This window comes from Leptodactylus fuscus, chromosome 1, assembly GCF_031893055.1.
Source record: "Leptodactylus fuscus isolate aLepFus1 chromosome 1, aLepFus1.hap2, whole genome shotgun sequence".
Taxonomy (NCBI): Eukaryota; Metazoa; Chordata; class Amphibia; order Anura; family Leptodactylidae; genus Leptodactylus; species Leptodactylus fuscus.
In genome coordinates, this window is record NC_134265.1 from 164405054 (window position 1) to 164419083 (window position 14030).

The window sequence follows — 14030 nt, forward strand, 5'->3', positions numbered from 1 at the left end:
TTTAAATAACAAATCTGGTAACAGGGTTAGAGCATATAGTTTAAATCAAAGGAAGCTGTCAAGGAAATATTTAGACTGGATGTGGGAGGACGCCAAAGCCAAACAGCATAGAAATTAAGAATAACGATAATGTCCACAGCCTCTTCACAAAGAACATATGGAGGACTAATAAATACCATAGGACAACTAGGAGCCACTTACAGATTAGACCTGGAATTGCTTAAACAAAGAAACAAGCCAATTACAGAACTTCACTCCATCCAGACTGAAATGGTTGTTTTCTCGGCCTGAGCTAAGAAATATATCATGGTATCTGATCATTTTAGTCTAATGAACCAGGCTATTACCTATAGTTGTCCTTCGAAAAAGAAAACCCTACATCAACAAATACATCATTTAGGCAAAGACAAGGTTTTGTCCTAGTTAAAATTGTTCTCCTACTCTATATTTTTCCTAACTAAGAGGCATCCAGGAAGTGGTTCTTAGGAGCCCTTGAAGCGTATAGAGAGAAGGGCTAGGACTGGAGGGCGGGTAGACTAGCAGGTTTACCTTTAAAATCATTGGAGACTCCTTGGCGGTCTTATTCTGATTGGCCCCTAGTTTCAAAGGGCGGGCCAGTATAAAAGTGAGGTCACGTGGATGTGGAAGCACCTTCTCACAGTGTCGGCTGCAGAGAATTCTGTTGCTGACGCTCTGTCTCGCTCGCATTTTCAGGTCTTTCGGTCTTTACATCCATCGGCAGATCTGGAAGGTGCGACGTGCCCGAGTTACTTATGGGATCTGGTAGAGATTGTTTGATTCCTCTCGTGCAAAGTTCAGTTGCTGCTTCTACGTGGAAAGCTCATTCTACTGCGTGGAACGAGTGGTTGTCCTTCTCTAGCGGTGTGGTACCCGCAGAGGACAGCTGCCGCATAAATGTTACCTTGGATTTATTGTGCAGTCTACGTCGCAGGGGTGTATCGGCGTCCCTGGTGAAGAAACATTTGTCGGGTATTGCATTTATGTTGAAGTTGCATGGTTTTTCGGATGTTACTAAATGTTTTGTGATTCGGCAGATTCTTAGGGGCTGGAGGAAAGAGGTTTCTTCGGTGGACAGATGCCGTCCGATGTCGCTTTCTCTGCTTGACCGCCTGATGGGGATATTGTCCGTTGTATGTTCTTGTGATTCCGAGGTATTGTTGTTTCGTGTAGCCTTTTCTTTAGCGTTTTATGCAGCTTTACGTATCAGCGAGCTTTTGCCCGCCAGTGCGAGAGCTTCTGGCGGTTTGGGTCAGAATGATGTGGTGGTTGTTGATTCCGGTGTCAGAGTGTGTATCCGCAAGTCTAAGACGGATGTGTATGGTCGGGGTACCTGGGTGTCCTTGCGTGCTATTGGTTCTTCATCCTGTCCCTTTCGTTTAGTGAGCGATTATTTGACAGTGCGTGTGCCTGGTGATCGATTTCTGTTGCATTCCTGTGGTTCTCCCCTTACTAAATTTCAATTTTCCTCCGATTTTCGTCTGTCCTTAGTCAATCTTGGTCTTAACCCGTCTGAATTTGCGTCCCATTCCTTCCGGATTGGGGCGGCCACTGCTGCTGATGTGTTGGGACTAGGTGTTGAGGGTGTTAAAAGGGTCGGTAGATGGTCTTCAGAGGCCTATCGTTCTTATGTTCGCCCCGATTTGCTCACAGCATGAATGTTTTTTCTTGGTAATGTTTTTTCTTCCTTGTTGTTCTTTCATAGGTTTTCCCATTCCTGTCTGGATAGTAGGGCACTCCTACGTGTATTGGGCTGTGAGGAGAGCGGCAGAGCGTCCTGGTGGTTTATCTCTGGGTACGGAAGGGACGGAAGTGCATTGGCTGGGGATCCACGGACTTCAGTGGATGGGCGTCTTCCCCCAGGTCGCCAAACTGAGCAGGTCTGTCTCCGGTAGTGCAATTTTAGTAGTGCATTCTGGGGGAAATGACTTGGGGGCAACTAAGATGGGGGACTTGGTTTCATTGATCAGACAGGATTTTTCTCATTTTCCTGAATTTTTTAGGGAAGTTGTTTTGGTATGGTCGGAGATTGTGCCTAGGAAGGTGTGGAGAGGGGCGAGGGATATGAATGCTCTTGAGAGGGCTAGAAGGGTGGTGAACCACCGGGTGTCGAAACATGTAAGGTCCCTGGGAGGGGTTTCGGTGCGGCACACGGAGTTGTAGGGTGACAATGGTAACCTGTTGAGGGCCAACGGGGTGCACCTCAACCCCATAGGGCTTGATATATTGTTGGCCGGGTTGCAGGACAGTATTGAGAAGGCGAAGTTGATTTTGGGTGGGGTTGGTCGGAGACGTGTGTAGGTCTACAACGTCCCCTCCGTGGCGGAAGGTTTCCATGCCCCGGAGATGAGATGGTCCGCATGCCCGCTGTCGGAAGGCGGTCTGGCATTTCGGGCGAAAGCCAGGAGCAAGGTTCCAGGGCATGGAGTTTGTTTGGGGTTTTATGTTTACACTTATTATGCAAATGTTAGCATAATTTTTCTCAAGTTGTAAATTAATAAATAAGCTGTGGCCAACCCCCCAGTTTTTTCCCACTAAGCAGTGTGTTTGTCCTTATTAAATAGGAGTCTATTTGGGTAAGAGTTATATAGGTTGTCCCTCCAGTCTAGGAGCCCTTGAAGCGTATAGAGAGAAGGGCTAGGACTGGAGGGCGGGTAGACTAGCAGGTTTACCTTTAAAATCATTGGAGACTCCTTGGCGGTCTTATTCTGATTGGCCCCTAGTTTCAAAGGGCGGGCCAGTATAAAATTGAGGTCACGTGGATGTGGAAGCACCTTCTCACAGTGTCGGCTGCAGAGAGGATCTCCCTCCCACCCTGCCCTCACGGTGGTTGTTTTTGTCGATGGCTAACTGTTCTTTTCTTTAGGTTTTCGTTGTCACAGCTGGCAGAAAGTTTCCATGCCCCGGAGATGAGATGGTCCGCATGCCCGCTGTCGGAAGGCGGTCTGGCATTTCGGGCGAAAGCCAGGAGCAAGGTTCCAGGGCATGGAGTTTGTTTGGGGTTTTATGTTTACACTTATTATGCAAATGTTAGCATAATTTTTCTCAAGTTGTAAATTAATAAATAAGCTGTGGCCAACCCCCCAGTTTTTTCCCACTAAGCAGTGTGTTTGTCCTTATTAAATAGGAGTCTATTTGGGTAAGAGTTATATAGGTTGTCCCTCCAGTCTAAAGGAGCTGGGATTTTCAGAACAATATTGAGACAAATGTTTGTATAATAAAAAGCTGTAAAGTTTTCCTATATACGTTCATTGTCAATTTTTCACAGATTTCCCCAGATCACTGCTTTTTGTCTTCACTCTGCTTATCGGCAGTCCATGGTCATGTGACATACAGTCCATGGTCATGTGATGAGTACACAGGTGCAGCTCGTTATAGTCACAGCACAGTAATCAGACATCTGCCTGGTAACGAGCTGTGCACCTGTGTGCTCATCACATGGCCATGGACTGTATGTCACATGACCAGGGGTAGTAAATCACATGACCATGGACTGTATGTCACATGACCAGGGGTAGTAAATCACATGACCATAGACCGATTTTTGTGCACTGGCGGTAAGCAGAATGAAGACAACAAACAGAGATCTAGAAAGCTGTGAGGAATTAATGCAGAAACTATATCGGAAAATTGTACAACTTTTTATTAAATTAAATTAATATTATAATAACATTTGTCTCTATATTTTCTAAAAGTGACCATCCCCCTTAAATAGTGAAAACCAAGGCACGCTTGCAAATATAAACTTTATAAAAAAAAATATTCTGCTATTTTTGCATAGAGCTCTGATGAAAAAGTGGTATTTCCATGGTTCCATGTGTAGATTAGGCTAGGAAAACAAGGCAACTTTGGTCACCCTGTGACTCCTTCACCAATGTAAGTAAATAGACTTGTAATGTGACCTCAAGCATGCGGCAACTGAAACGTCCACTTGCAAAAAAAAACCCAGTAGTGCCTGATCTTTGTGCAACTAGATGTCACAGTCACAGCACCCTCATGTTTGCAAATGTAACTCCATTCATTTACATTGATAAAGGAGTCACAGGCAACACAGTAATCTTGGGATGCATGAGCCATTGTTAAAGTAGCTATGTAGTCCTACCCTTAAAGGGATTGTCAACTTTCAGAGCAATATTGAGAGACAAAGTTTTACAATTTTCCAATATTCTTTCTGTATCAATTCCTGATGGTTTTTTAGACCTCTGCTTGCTGTCATTCATTCTGCTTACTCCCAGTGGATAAAACTCAGTCCATGGTCATGTGATATCCAGTTTATGGTCATGTGACCAGATGTGTATAGACTGTTAGGAGAACCAGCCCTTTCACCTTCAGCTCAATATGAATCCATCTTGATTTGTGTCACTAAGAACAGGACTTCCCTAGTAACAGGAAATGAACAGCAAATTAAAAAGAAGGGAGACAGCTAGTGGCAGCAACTTTAGAGAAGATTTCAGGCAAAAAAACACAATGTCTTTAATTAAAATAGATTTTGATACAGAGCTATTAAATGAGACTAGTAAGTCCAAAAAGTTAGTGACCATTTAACTTAAAAGGGGTTGTCCAGGCTAAAATTTTATTTTTTAGATTAAGCAAAGGAAAGTGGGAGGAAAGAAAAAAAAATCAACTTCCCTGGCTTAATTAAAAAATTTGGTACAAAGTTCTGCCTTCATGTCTGGCATGGTCACTGCATTTTCTGCATTAGTCAGAGCAGTCCCCATGGCTAGAACGTCTGAAGGATTTCTGATTCAGGTAATCCTAATCCATCTATCTACGAGGTTGGGTTAAAGGGGTTGCTCAGCTGATTACCAGGCAGATGTCTGATTACTGTGCTGTGACTATAACCAGCTGTGCACCTGTGTGTCCATCACATGACCATGGACTGTATATCACATGACCATGGTCAGACTTTTATCCACTGAGAGTAGGCAAAATGAATGACAGCTGGCAGAGATCTAGAAAACCATGAGGAATTGATACATAAAGTTGGATATGCAGGACTTTGTGTCCGGTTAAAAAAAAAACAAAAAAACAAAAAACGGTACAGGTACAAAACGCTCACTTTTCAAACCCATTCACTTGAATGGGTTTGAAAACTGTCTGCCAGGTTTTCGTCCCCTGTCCAGTTTCTCGGGGCAGAAGACGGAAACCCAGCAGGATTGCTTAAAGCGCGCACAGGCGCAGATGTGAACCCGCCCTTACTGGTAACTAGACCAGGGTCTCTAATGGATACTTTAGCTACAGTCTTACAGCATAACACTGAACTTGGTTTATGTTTTCCGCTACAGTATATGTATATGTGAACAGGGGCAGGATAGGTTTGTAGTGAGAAAGCAATGAATTGTGTATTGAAGCCATACAGCGCCGTATACAGTATGCAGCTCTGTACTCAGTGTTTAAATACAATAGATATGACAGCTGCCTGGTTTTGAAGCAAATTCTATAAATGAGTTAGACGTCTTTGTAGCTGGAGTCCATGACAGGTGGTTTTACTCAGTCTTTCATTGTAGAATATCACAGCAGACTATTGTTTACTTTTCCAACATCTGAGGAAATGCTGATCTCAGCTTCCTACTTAGGTAATTGAGTGGAAAATGCTGCACTGAACTCCTCGGTTCCGGGAAACGCACTGGTGATTTGTAGAAAGACTTTGTTAAAGTCAATAATGCCTGCAGCAAATGTTATTATAAGCGAAAATAGGAGAATACTCAGAAAATGTCATAATACGACAGCATGATGAATTCTTTCTCAGAATTTCCCACAAAGCATACTTATACAAGACATCCAGACTGAATTTTCACATTCATACCATTCAGCATTTAAAGTCTTGCTGCTTGCAGTTGGCGCTAAGAGGTGAATGCACTTTCCAGTTTGCTTTCTTAAGATCTATCGGTGTGACTTGTCTGCCACCTAGTGGCCAATATACAGGATTTAGAAATTACATAATGCCAAGATAAATGTGCCCTTATTTTATTAGAATTTCTTTGACATGACTGTGATTGCAATCTTCCCACACTAAATTATATTTTTGTATTTTGAAAATCAAGTTCAGTTTTTGAAGGCAGAAGGAACAGGAAACATAAAGTAAGGACTTTACTTTTTCCTGCTGACTTAAGAAATTGCTGTTACTTTTTGGGGTTGCTGAAGTGACAATCTGTGTATTTTGAATGTTTCTTTCATTATGGCTTTCATTGAATGTGATAAGTACTCATACTGTAATAGGACATTTTTGGAAGTAGTAATATCAAGATTGTTAATTTCTTATTTTTATAGTAAAATAGGTAAAAGGGAAGATTATTCAAATGTATAATTCTATATTCTTTGTTTTATTTTCAATATTTTGTTATACACTGTCTACCAATAAGTATTCGGACACCCATGCAAATGAAGATATCTGCGATCGTGATGTACGTCCCGCCTTCTGCCGTTAAATAGGAAACAGCATTGGCATTAGTCACATGCAAGATGCCACAAAGTGCAGAGTTGTCCGATTTTGAGAAAGGGGTAATTGTGGAGTTCCACAGAAATGGTCGATCCTTAAGGGACATAGCAAGCAAATTGAATTACCTAAAATCGACAGTGGCCTATGTGATTACAAAGTGGTAGGTGAACGGTGATTGTCAGAATGTGCCCCGAGTCGGCAGACCCCCGAAACTGGAAGATACTAGAGACCGACGAGTACTGGCCAGAGAAATTACACCCAACCGATGGCTCACATACTGTAACAATGCGAGTTATCAGATTTGGAGTCCAAATGGTGGGGCAAATGGTACAGTACTTAAATATTAATAAATGAAGGATAAGTACCTCAGAAGTAGAAGAAACCGTGGTCAGATGTTAGCAAGGTTCGGTACACAGGAGGAGCAGATCAATCGTAGTAAGATGTTAGCAAGGTTCGGTACACCGGAGGAGCAGATCAATCGTAGTCAGGCGTTAGCAAGGTTCAGTACACCGGAGGAGCAGATCAATCGTAGTCAGGCGTTAGCCAAGTTCGGTACACAGGAGGAGCAGATCAATCGTAGTCAGGCGTTAGCCAAGTTCGGTACACAGGAGCAGCAAGGCAGTGGTGAGGTTCAGGGCAACACAGAGCAGACAGCCAGAAGTCATGGGTTCAAGACCCAGTGAATTCAGTTCGTGACATTACTCCCCCTTCTCCAGGAGCGTCCTCTGGACGGTACTTGGCTTGGCTTTTCTGGATAGCGCTGATGAAATTCTCTTACCAGTTTTGGAGCATGGATGTTGTTTACGGGTTCCCATGAATTGTCTTCAGGACCATACCCTTGCCACTTTATCAAGTACTGTAATTAATTTCGATGAATTCGAGAATCCAAAATATCTTCTACCAGATATTCCTCTTCTCCTTTAACAATAACTGGGTCAGGTGGAGGCAAGTTACGTCCCGGGAATGGATTTTCCACAAAAGGCTTGAGAAGGGAGGAATGAAAAACAGGGTGAATCCGCATAGAATCTGGGAGTTTTAAATGAAACGCTACAGGATTAATTTGAGCCACAATCTCAAATGGTCCAATACATTTCTGACCTAGCTTGGCTGAAGGTATCTTGAGCTTCAAATTTCTTGTAGAGAGCCATACCTTATCTCCTATACCAAAGGAAGGAAAAGACTTGTGATGTCTATCAGCAGTCTTCTTATAGCGATCTTGAGGTTCATGCAGAGCGTTTGTCAATCTTTCTTGAACTTGCTTCAAGGTAGACAGTCTGTCGGAGACAGCAGGAACTGAAGAAGAAATTGGAAGATTGGGAATGAATGTAGGATGGAAACACATATTGGCAAAAAATGGACTCTGAGATGTAGAAGAATGCTGGGAGTTGTTATAAGCAAATTCCACTGTAGGAAGGAAATTAACCCAGTCATCCTGGAGATAACTTGTGTAACACCGCAAATACTGTTCAAGGGTTTGGTTAGTGCGCTCAGTTTGCCCATTAGATTGTGGATGAAATGCAGAAGATAAGTTTACTTCAATTCCTAGAGTGGCACAAAAACTCTTCCAGAACTTTGAGGTAAATTGTATCCCACGGTCAGAAACTACATTGTCGGGTATGCCATGTAGGCGGAAAACTTCTCGGATGACTAATTCTGTAGTCTCTTCAGCAGAGGGTACCCCCTTTGTTGGTATAAAATGAGCCATTTTGGTCAGACGGTCTACCACTACCAGAATTGTACGCATATCTTTTGAAGATGGTAGTTCAACAATAAAATCCATGGAAACAGAACCCCAAGGACAAGATGGAATAGGAAGGGGTTGAAGTAATCCCACTGGAGAGGATCGAGGGGTCTTCTTTACATCCACTTGATATTTGGGCCACCAAAATGAGCGAGACAAAAGTTCTTTGGTCTTTTCGACTCCCATGTGACCTGCGGGTCTAGAGTCGTGAACAAGGCGCAGAATTTCTAATCGAGTAGTCTCAGGAACATATACACACTGATCAAAAGTCCAAACCCCATCTCTAAACACTAAATCAATATTTGTGGGGGGATGATTAAGGAAGGGATCTCCATTATAACCTTCTTTGATCTTCTGAAGTATATCCTTGGAAATGATTGCCGCTACAAAATTCTTAGCAGGTAAGATGGTGGTTTTGGAAGTGTCATCTTGTGTTATTTCAGAACACATCCGAGATAAGGCGTCTGCTTTTCCATTGCGGGATCCCGGTCTGTAGGAAATAATGAAATTAAATCTTGAAAAAAATAAAGACCATCTAGCCTGTCTACCAGAAAGTCTCTTGGCTGATCTAATAAATTCTAGATTTCAGTGATTCGTAAGAACCTGAACCACATGAGATGCTCCTTCAAGAAGATGCCTCCATTCTGGGAATGCTTTCTTAACTGCAAGTAATTCTTTATTCCCAATATCATAGTTTCTTTCCGGAGGAGACATCAGGCAAGAAAAAAAAGCACAAGGATGAAGCAACTGTTTATCTCCAACTCTTTGGGACAACACTGCTCCTACTGCTGAGTCTGAAGCATCCACTTCAACTATACAGTCCTATGAAAAAGTTTGGGCACCCCTATTAATCTTAATCATTTTTTGTTCTAAATATTTTGGTGTTTGCAACAGCCATTTCAGTTTGATATATCTAATAACTGATGGACACAGTAATATTTCAGGATTGAAATGAGGTTTATTGTACTAACAGAAAATGTGCAATATGCATTAAACCAAAATTTGACCGGTGCAAAAGTATGGGCACCCTTATCATTTTATTGATTTGAATTCCCCTAACTACTTTTTACTGACTTACTGAAGCACAAAATTGGTTTTGTAACCTCAGTGAGCTTTGAACTTCATAGCCAGATGTATCCAATCATAAGAAAAGGTATTTAAGGTGGCCAATTGCAAGTTGATCTCCTATTTGAATCTCCTCTGAAGAGTGGCATCATGGGCTACTCAAAACAACTCTCAAATGATCTGAAAACAAAGATTGTTCAACATAGTTGTTCAGGGGAAGGATACAAAAAGTTGTCTCAGAGATTTAACCTGTCAGTTTCCACTGTGAGGAACATAGTAAGGAAATGGAAGGCCACAGGGACAGTTCTTGTTAAGCCCAGAAGTGGCAGGCCAAGAAAAATATCAGAAAGGCAGAGAAGAAGAATGGTGAGAACAGTCAAGGACAATCCACAGACCACCTCCAAAGAGCTGCAGCATCATCTTGCTGCAGATGGTGTCACTGTGCATCGGTCAACTATACAGCGCACTTTGCACAAATAGAAGCTGTATGGGACAGTGATGAGAAAGAAGCCGTTTCTGCACGTACGCCACAAATAGAGTTGCCTGAGGTATGAAAAAGCACATTTGGACAAGGCAGCTTCATTTTGGAAACAAAAATTGAGTTGTTTGGTTATAAAAAAAGGCGTTATGCATGGCGTCCAAAAAGAAACAGCATTCCAAGAAAAACACATGCTACCCACTGTAAAATTTGGTGGAGGTTCCATCATGCTTTGGGGCTGTGTGGCCAATGCCGGCATCGGGAATCTTGTTAAAGTTGAGAGTCGCATGGATTCCACTCAGTATCAGCAGATTCTTGAGAATAATGTTCAAGAATCAGTGACGAAGTTGAAGTTACGCCGGGGATGGATATTTCAGCAAGACAATGATCCAAAACACCGCTCCAAATCCTCAGGCATTCATGCAGAGGAACAATTACAATGTTCTGGAATGGCCATCTCAGTCCCCAGACCTGAATATCATTGAACATCTGTGGGATGATTTGAAGCGGGCTGTCCATGCTCGGCGACCATCTAACTTAACTGAACTTGAATTGTTTGTCCAAAATACCTTCATCCAGGATCCAGGAACTGATTAAAAGCTACAGGAAGCGACTAGAGGCTGTTATCTTTGCAAAAGGAGGATCTACTAAATATTAATGTCACTTTTCTGTTGAGGTGCCCATACTTTTGCACCGGTCAAATTTTGGTTTAATGCATATTGCACATTTTCTGTTAGTACAATAAACCTCATTTCAATCCTGAAATATTACTGTGTCCATCAGTTATTAGATATATCAAACTGAAATGGCTGCTATAAACACCAAAATATTTAGAACTAAAAATGATTAAGATTAATAGGGGTGCCCAAACTTTTTCATAGGACTGTAAATGGGAGGTCTGGATTAGGATGAACTAAGATAGGAGCAGAAGTAAAAAGTGTCTTTAATTGGTTAAATGCTTTCGTCGGCACTTGAAGACCATTTAAAAGGAATTCCTTTCTGGGTTAATTTTGTTATCGGACTAATAACTTTTGAGAAATTCCTAATAAATTTGCGGTAGAAGGCTGTATTCACACTGAGTAACGCTGGTGTTTTTTGTGCTTATTCTTGCGCATAGCACCGCGTTAACGCCGCGTGTACGCTGCATTAACACTGCGCTATTTTGCGGTGGCGTTGCCCGGCGTTAACGCGGCGCTATGTGCAAAAATAAGCACAAAAAACGCCAGCATTACTCAGTGTGAATACAGCCGAAGTTTGCAAAGCCGACAAATCTTTGGATCTCCTTGACATTCTTGGGAGAAGGCCAGTCTAAAATAGCTTGGATCTTACTAGGGTCCATGCGCAATCCTTCCGTAGAAATGATGTACCCCAAAAACTGAATTTCTGTCTTTTCAAATTCACATTTTTCCAGTTTAATATATAGTTGGTTCTCTCTTAGACAGCTCAAAACTATGGTAACCTGCTTACAATGTTCTTCAAGGTTCTCAGAGTATATTAATATGTCATCCAAATACGCCACCACAAATTGATCCAGCAGATCTCGGAAGACATCATTAATAAAATGTTGAAAAGTTGCTGGGGCATTGCAAAGTCCAAATGGCATAACAAGGGATTCAAAATGGCTGTAGCGTGTTCGGAATGCTGTCTTCCACTCATCCCCAGGTCGTATACGGACAAGATTGTATGCCCCTCGTAGATCCAACTTAGTAAAGATCTTTGCTGACCGTAATCTCTCGAGTAACTCTGGAATAAGCGGAAGAGGATAATGATTTTTAACGGTTATTTGATTTAGTTCTCTGTAGTCAATACAAGGACGTAATGTGCCATCTTTCTTTGGTACAAAGAATATAGGTGCTCCTGCCGGAGAAGTGGAATGCCGTATAAATCATTTGGCCAGATTTTCTTTGATGTACTCATCCAGGACCTTCAGCTCCATCTCTGCAAGTGGATAGATGCGTCCATAAGGTATGGATGCACCTGGTAAAAGTTCAATAGGACAATCATACGTGCGGTGAGGGGGTAGCTGGTCGGCATTGCTTTTGTCACAAACATCTTTAAAGTCCTTATAAGGTTCAGGTAATTCGACAGTGATAGTGCTGGATCTTTCAGTAGCTCCCACCTGGGAAAGAATAGGCTGCTTCAGTTGACAATTTTGTTGACAATATTCAGAAGTGAAAGTTACATTTCCTGACTTCCAGTCTACTGAAGGATTGTGGATGCTGAGCCATGGTATGCCCAAAATTACTGGAAATTTTGGTGAAGAGATTAACTGGAAATTAATCCTCTCCTGATGACCGGGATCAATCAATACTTCCAGTTCAGTAGTTTCATGAGTAACAGGACCAGAATTTAAAGGTGACCCATCAACAGTTACTAATTCAACTGGTGAAGATCTTGCACTGTGCTCAATATGATTATCAAGTGCAAACTTAATGTCCATAAAATTTCCAGCTGCACCGGAATCCAACATTGCTGTAGTGGACAACTTGTAGGAACCATATGAGAGCTGAACTGGTAAGGTGAAATGAGGTCGGTTAGAGGTCATATTGTCAGGACAAGATGTGGTGGAAAACAGAGGCTGTGTCACCAGACTAAGAGAAGCACAGTGGGGACAAGATTCCAAATTTGGTTGAATCTCAGTTGCCGCAACTGCCCGTTGAGGTTTCTTAGGGCAGTCAAGAACATAATGTCCAGGTTGTCCACAATAAAGGCATAATCTTTCAGCAAGGCGGCGACGTTTTTCAGCAGTTGAAATTGGTCCCCGGATGGCATCTACTTGCATAGGTTCTGGGGCCGAACCTGTTTGAGAAGGTGTCTGCATCTTTGGGAGAATCCGTCCCTCAGGTAAATGAGAGAAAGTGCCTGGATCATAATAACCTCGTCTTTCTCGCTTCCTTTCCAGGAGTCTTTGGTCAATACGGACGCATAACCGTATATACTCCTCAAAGTCAGCTGGAAGTTCTACCTTAACAAGTTCATCTTTAACAGATTCAGAAAGTCCTCCATAGAACCGCCATTTTAGTGCGGAGGTGTTCCAGGAAACATCAGAAGCCCAGCGCCGAAACTCTGCAGCATATTCCGCAACAGAGCGTCTTCCCTGGCGAAGATCCTGCAGAGCCCCCTCAGCAGTGGCACAACGATTGGGGTCATCAAATACTAAGTCCATTGCTGCAAGGAAGTCCTTCAGATTGTCCAAAATCTCATCATCCTGTTCTAAATAAGGTGATGCCCATGCTTGTGCATCGTCTATTAGCAGGGCAATGATGAACACAACTTTGGACCTATCAGTAGGGAACTGTGAGGAATGCGTAGAAAAAATCATCCGGCAATGATTAAGGAATCCTCGGTACAAGTGTCTCTTTCCACCAAATTTTTCTGGTAGTGGAATCCGGTAAACTTGAGAAGTGGCACTGACAGCAGCAGAATTTGCATGCAATTCATTTACTTGTTGTAATTCAGTGACTTGATTTTTCACTTAATTTAATTGTCCTTGAAGGCCAAACACAAGGTTATGCAATTCCGAGATCTGGAAGGCATGCTGTGACAAAGCAGACTCCGCCCCTCCGGCCTCCATGTTGGGCCTGATTATTATGTAACGATGCTAGTTATCAGATTTGGAGTCCAAATGGTGGGGCAAATGGTACAGTACTTAAATATTAATAAATGAAGGATAAGTACCTCAGAAGTAGAAGAAACCGTGGTCAGACGTTAGCAAGGTTCGGTACACAGGAGGAGCAGATCAATCGTAGTCAGGCGTTAGCAAGGTTCGGTACACAGGAGGAGCAGATCAATCGTAGTCAGGCGTTAGCAAGGTTCGGTACACCGGAGGAGCAGATCAATCGTAGTCAGGCGTTAGCAAGGTTCGGTACACCGGAGGAGCAGATCAATCGTAGTCAGGCGTTAGCAAGGTTCGGTACACATGAGGAGCAGATCAATCGTAGTCAGATGTTAGCAAGGTTCGGTACACCGGAGGAGCAGATCAATCGTAGTCAGGCGTTAGCCAAGTTCGGTACACAGGAGGAGCAGATCAATTGTAGTCAGGCGTTAGCAAAGTTCGGTACACAGGAGCAGCAAGGTAGAGGTGAGGTTCAGGGCAACACAGAGCAGACAGCCAGAAGTCATGGGTTCAAGACCCAGTGAATTCAGTTCGTGACACATACACCAGGAGTTTCACCAGGCATCCAGGAGTATTGTGTCGATTAGAGATGAGCAAACACTGTTCAGATCAGCCGATCCGAACAGCACGCACCCATAGAAATGAATGGAAGCACCTGTGACGCTGACTTTGC